This window comes from Caretta caretta, chromosome 8 (genome assembly GCF_965140235.1).
Source record: "Caretta caretta isolate rCarCar2 chromosome 8, rCarCar1.hap1, whole genome shotgun sequence".
NCBI classification, from domain to species: domain Eukaryota; kingdom Metazoa; phylum Chordata; order Testudines; family Cheloniidae; genus Caretta; species Caretta caretta.
The window spans coordinates 76,217,237-76,223,236 of record NC_134213.1 but is presented as its reverse complement, the minus strand read 5'-3'; the positions used below and the strand labels follow the sequence as shown (position 1 = coordinate 76,223,236).

Here is a 6,000-nt window from a genome sequence, read left to right as displayed (position 1 = left end):
GGATGAAACCGTCCGTCCGTCTGTGTGTGTGTGTGTAAAACACAGAATCCAGGAGCTTTCTGTGATTCTGCAGCCACAATCATTAGAACTTCTGAAACTGGAAAAAACTGGGTATTGTATAAAATAGCTTCAGGGAGCGGCTTCTGAACACTAAAATATAGTCTACAGGCAATTTTCTAAAAGAAATCCCCTTTCTATGGTGCTGTCCTCTTTTTTAATATTTTAAGCCAGGTGCCTTAAGTGATATATGTATTACTTTCCTTTCAGTACAAAGTTCTCTCTTTGATGGACTGCTTTTGTTTCAGGGCCCCAACACTGCTGTCTGCTGGGGGCACCATAACCGCTTCACTCTTCCTGCTGGGACTTCAGCAGACCTCAGTCGGGCCTGTTGGAGTTGGGGGTAAGACACAGTTTTCTTTGTATATATTTCTTTGTTCTTTTGTATAGGGGTATGAAACAGTTTTCTTATGAACTGTAATTCTTTGTTCTTTTGTTAGTAGCTCTTTCGAAGTAAAAGTGTGGCACACAAATGGAAAACAGACATTATGTCTTTGTTGCTCTTTGCTGTATCTGTTTAATAATCAGTGAACAGAGGGCCTGATTCTGCTTTCAGTTACACTGGTATAAATCAGGAGTAACTCCACTGAAGTCAATGCAGTTAAACCAATGTAAAATTCATGTAAATGAGAGGTGACTCAAACCCCGTGTTTCTACAGAAGATTTAAGTGGATCATAGTTTCTCCTGTGTGATAGTGGGGAAGAACAGATTGTAACCACCCCGGCCATTATAATGAGTTTTAATGTTTTACAGAATATACTGTAGGTTAAGGAATATTTATTATTATAGTAGTCTATTTATAAAATGGTCTGTGGGTTATTTTTCATCTTGGTCCTGTGTGCCAAATGCAAGGGAAAAACAGCTAGATGTTTAAATCATATATGCTAACTTCCTCTGGACTTAAAGGTAAAAAGCTTTTCACTTATAATATGCTAGGACAGTAACGGGTGTACAGCTTTGCTTATGTGTAGAACCTCCTATACAAGAATGCAGATTTTTAAAAATTATTTAATCACTGTAATGACCAATTTTAAAGAAAATAATGTAGAACCAAAAGTTTAGGAAATACTATAAGAGACAGCTTTCAAGCAAAGTCAAGTTTGCTGCTTACTGATATTACAGGCCTGATTCTCCACCCCATTACACTTTTTTATATCACTGAAGTCAAAATATGGAAAAATAGAAACATTATTTTGAAAACAAACACATGCATTTTAAAATGAGCAGTTAAGGGAAGGTAGTAAATATGGAAATACAGTCATAGTTCACACAATCTCTTGCACAAATAGATTTGTAAAATATCACACTGTCCAAATAACATTGTGCAAAATATCACATTCAATAACAACTTTAACTTGGAGAATAACTTTAACTTGGAGCATGGAATGTATTTAACTGAGCAATGTTGTAGAAGTGGAAATAGGTAAATATGCAGACACAGAAGATTATATATAGAGAGAGAAAAAGAGAGAGAAGATTCAAGGTCAAGGTGGATATAACAGTAACAAATAGTGGAATTACAATTGCCTAGAAATGGTACAACAGAATCTGTATGTATGTGTCAGGTCACGTTGACAGTGATGTTATGTCAAATTGACAAGGTCAGTGAGGTTGCATGGATGTAAATTAAGGCAGAATTTGGTCCATACTATATAATGTATTATATATGTCCTTCCGATTATCAACATAGTTCCATGTCTCTGCTTAGCTTAGATCTATCATATATGCCTCCATTGTCCATAGCCTTGACTTCATCCTTGACCCTGAACTTTCCTTCTCTCCGATATTTCCTGTGATTAGAAATCTACCTACTGGTACCTCAGCTTTGCCCACGTATGCCACAGCCTTGATTCCATGCAGCATAAGTAATGTGATATTTTACACATGGACATTTGTTTAAGAGATGTCTGAACTGTGATTGTATTTGTACTTATTTATTTACCTTCCTTCAACTCCACACTTTCATATTTTAAAATGCCTAGAGATTTTCTGACAATGTTCCTTGATATAAATATGCAACAGCAAACTTTAAGTTAACTAATACTTTTGTTTAATCTGCAGTATACATATAAAAAGTGGCCATATCAACGTCATCTTTAAATAGCCCTACTAGCTCTCTATTTATTTCAGGACCCAGTTCTAAAAGGTCTTCCTTGCTTTTAAAAACCTCCATGGATTTTCTCAATCAATCATTCCTTATAGTCCCGGAGTCTGATTTTCCATTGCCCTGCACCTTTTGTAGTCATCTACAACAGTGAAGAATGGGTTTAAAATGCCACCTTATGAGAGTGTGTTTTACACTCTGCACTGGTGTAAATGACTGCACAAGGTTCAAGATAGTGGAGAAGTAGGCCCCTTGGTTGCTCTGGGGAAAAGCAGCCGTCAGGAAGGCATAAGCCCCACACCCCACGAAATATCCTTGAGCCAGTGGCCCAATGAGCATTTTGGAGTGGGCCAATGGGAAGCAGGGGGCATGTCAGGGTTGACAGGGAACGGCTGAACATTCTTCTGTCCTGGCGCTCCTGCAGTACTCCATAGAGACCCTTGCATTAGGGTCATAATTTAAGGTAGCCCAGGCAGCTTCCCTGACTTGTTTCAGCAACTCCAGCATTAGGGAGGTGCAAGCTGTCTCCCTTATGTCTTTATCCTGGCGCTGAATCTGGCCCTTTGTCTCTCTCTGCTCCTTTGTCTAGCACCCCCCCACCCACCCACCCAACACAGTTTCACCACTGTCGGCGGGGGGGGGGGGGTCCCAGAGTACATTCACCACTAGGATGCCTCTTTGTGGCCACATCTGGGGATTAGCTCCACTCTAGTCTGACATCCCTTTCCCTGCCCAGTGGTCTCTCTTTCTCTGGGACTTGGGGTGTGTTAGGGGCTTTCCCTTCACCCTCTCCCCTGGTTCTTGTCACCTAGACAGAAAGCAGAAGACCGGAAGTCTGAACTGCAGGCAATGCAATGTTTATTGGGGTTAGTTTCAAGCAAGCATATCCACAGCTCTGACGCCACAGAGCCTGTTTCACAGTGTTCCTATTTCCAGCTCTGATGCCGCAGAGCATTTACCCGTGTCCCCCTTCCCTATTCCCACCTCCTCCTTCTTAGCAGGCCCAAATATACCTGTAGTGCACATCTCTAGTCCCACTCCTTACAACTTATTGTCATGTTTCGTTTTGGAGAGGTTGTGAGTCTGAGGTCTTGGTACCACCTCTTTTGTATCCCATGGGAGGGATAAGGAGTAAGGTTGTGTACTGATCAGGTGCAGGCATTTCTTTGGCTTTTAGTGTTTCTTATGCCTCCCCCCATCCCCATTGCCCCTACCCTCTGGCCAGGTCACTATTGTCCTCTCCTTCCAGGGTACCAAAGGCTCACTGGACAACTGTCTACATGCTACCGCCTGCTCTGTGCCACTTCCCCAGTGCCTGGTAAAGGAACCCAGGTCTGCCCACTACTCTGGGTTCCAGTCCATGGACCTATATCTGGCAACTGTGATCTGCTTTCCCTGAGACCCTGTTTCTCTTTCCCTGGACTCCTTCCTACAGCTTCTGGTTCCCCTCTCTCTCAGCTCAAACTCCCTCTTCCCAGGGAATAACTGCAGACTACTTCCTCTGTAGTTCCTTTTCTATTGCCAACTTCCTGGCTTTATACCAGCCCCTTCTGTCCCTTCTCAGCTGTGCCCCATCATCCATCAACATTTCAATCTGCTCTTTGTGTGGGTGAACACTCCATCACAGGGTAAGAACCTTCTCATATGCTGCTCCTGTCATCTGAAATTCCCTTCCTATACAGTAACTCCTCACTTAAAGTCGTCCCGGTTAAAGTTTTTTCATTGTTACATTGCTGATCAATTAGGGAACATGCTCGTTTAAAGTTGTGCAATGCTCCCTTATAACGTTGTTTGGCAGCCGCCTGCTTTGTCCACTGCTTGCAGGAAGTGCAGCCCGTTGCAGCTAGCTGGTGGGGGCTTGGAACCAGGGTGGACCAGCAGCCCCCCTATCAGCTCCTCACTCCCCTAAGTTCCCTGTGCAGCAGCTGCCCAGCAGGCTACCAATTGCCAGCAGTTCAGCCGTCCTTCCCCTCCACCCCCCACCAAGTGCTGCTCCTGCCTTCTGCCTTGGAGCTGCTCCCCGGAGCCTCCTGCTTGCTGTGCAGGGGAGGGGGAAGAGGGGGACTAATGTCAGGATGTCCCCCTCCCCCCTAATCCTGCCCCCCCCCCCGCTTACCCCTTTTCCATATACAGCAGGGAGGAGACACAACAGGGCTCAGGGGAGAGAGCTGGCCGCAGCTGCTGTCTCAACTTCCTGATCTTTTTAAAGGCAATGTACTTAGAATCTGGTGTCAGCATACTTAAAGGGGCAATGCACATCTCTCTCTCTCTCTCCCACACACAGGGTGTGTGTCTCTGTCTGCCATGCTGTCTCCCCTCCCTCCATTGGTGCTGCCTTGTAGAGTGTGAGGCTACATTAACAACAATGTGTTAACCCTTGAGGGCTCAGCCGAATGCTAGTTCATCATTTAGCAGTAAAGCATTCCCTGGGAAATATCCCACCCTCTAACTTCACCACCTCATCCAAGCTTCACAATCATCATTTCTGTGTACAGCATTAAATTGTTTAAAACTTATACTGTGTATACATATATATATATATATATAGTTTTTTGTCTGGTGAAAAAAATTTCCCTGGAACCTAACCCTCCCTTTACATTAATTCTTATGGGGAAACTGGATTCGCTTAACATCATTTCGCTTAAAGTTGCATTGTTCAGGAACATAACTACAACGTTAAGCGAGAAGTTACTGTATCTCCTCATCCCATCTGTTCTCTATCAGCTTTCAAATCTCATGAGAAAATATCTTTTTCTCCCATGCCCTATCCCTCTTACTGTCTCTTACAAAATACAGTAAACACAGAGGGAGAGGGAGGGATGGTTGTAATAGGTCACCATGTAATAAAGGCAGGGGTGAAAGTAAGTCTAGGGACTTACCGGCACGAGGCTGGGCTGGGGCTGGCTCTGGCCCCCGGAAGGGGCGGGTCCTCGGGCGGGGTTGGGGGGGTCACAGCAAGTGCCTCCTTCCCCCTCCCCAGGGTAACAGCAGCAGCTGGGGGCTCTGGCAGTGGTTTAAAGGGCCCTGGGCGGTAGCAGCGGCCAGAGCCCTGGGCCCTTTAAATCGTCCCCGGAGACCCGCCGCCGCTTTCCCAGGACTCCGGCAGCAGGGCTCCAGGGACGGGGCTCCAGCCACCACTAGCGCCCCAGGCCCTTTAAATCATCCCCGGAGCCTGCTGGAGCCCTGGGGAAGCGGCGGCGGGGCTCTGGGGACGATTTATAGGGCCCAGGGCTGGACCGCTGCTACCGCCCAGGGCCCTTTAAACCGCCGCCCCAGCCCCGCCGCCGCTAACCCAGGGCTCCGGCAGCGGGGCTCTGGCAGCAATTTAAAGGGCTGGGGGCTCCAGCCGCTGCTGGGAGCCGCAAGCCCTTTAAATTGCGCCTGGGGACGCCGATCCACCCCGGTACGGTGCACCGGCTCTTGCCGGTACGCTGTACTGGCGCATACTGGCTTACTTTCACCTCTGAATAAAGGTGCCATGGACTAATACTGCCCCTATATGTGTATCAGTTTCACAGCCATAATAACTAGTAAACATATCAGCATCTCTGGTTAAGAAAATATATCTACTTGCCACTAGATGGCATGCTACCCTCATGAACTAAATACAAATAAAGCCCCAGAGCCAGATTTATTCAGCTCTCAGTTACATTGGTTTAATCCATTTCCAATCAGGCAGAACAATAACAGTCCCATCCCCATATAATGTATGCAGTATATTAATTTTCTTTATAATTGTCTTTTTAAAATGAGATGTCTTGGAAATATATTGGACAGAAACATTTAAATTTTCACAGATAATTGCCTGACATTTGTTGCTTTCTTGAACACCTACGGT

At 45.5% G+C, this 6,000-nt stretch overlaps 1 protein-coding gene across 1 annotated transcript in view; it reads left to right on the top strand.

The window, feature by feature from the left end:
• Window positions 1-347: 347 nt before the first annotated feature.
• Window positions 348-6,000, top strand: part of CDC7 (cell division cycle 7) — a 49,900-nt gene continuing 44,247 nt past the window's right edge. The window contains exon 1 of the mRNA XM_075131641.1: window positions 348-400. The gene's annotated coding sequence lies outside the window, so the exon portion shown is untranslated. The remainder of the gene's footprint in view (window positions 401-6,000) is intronic.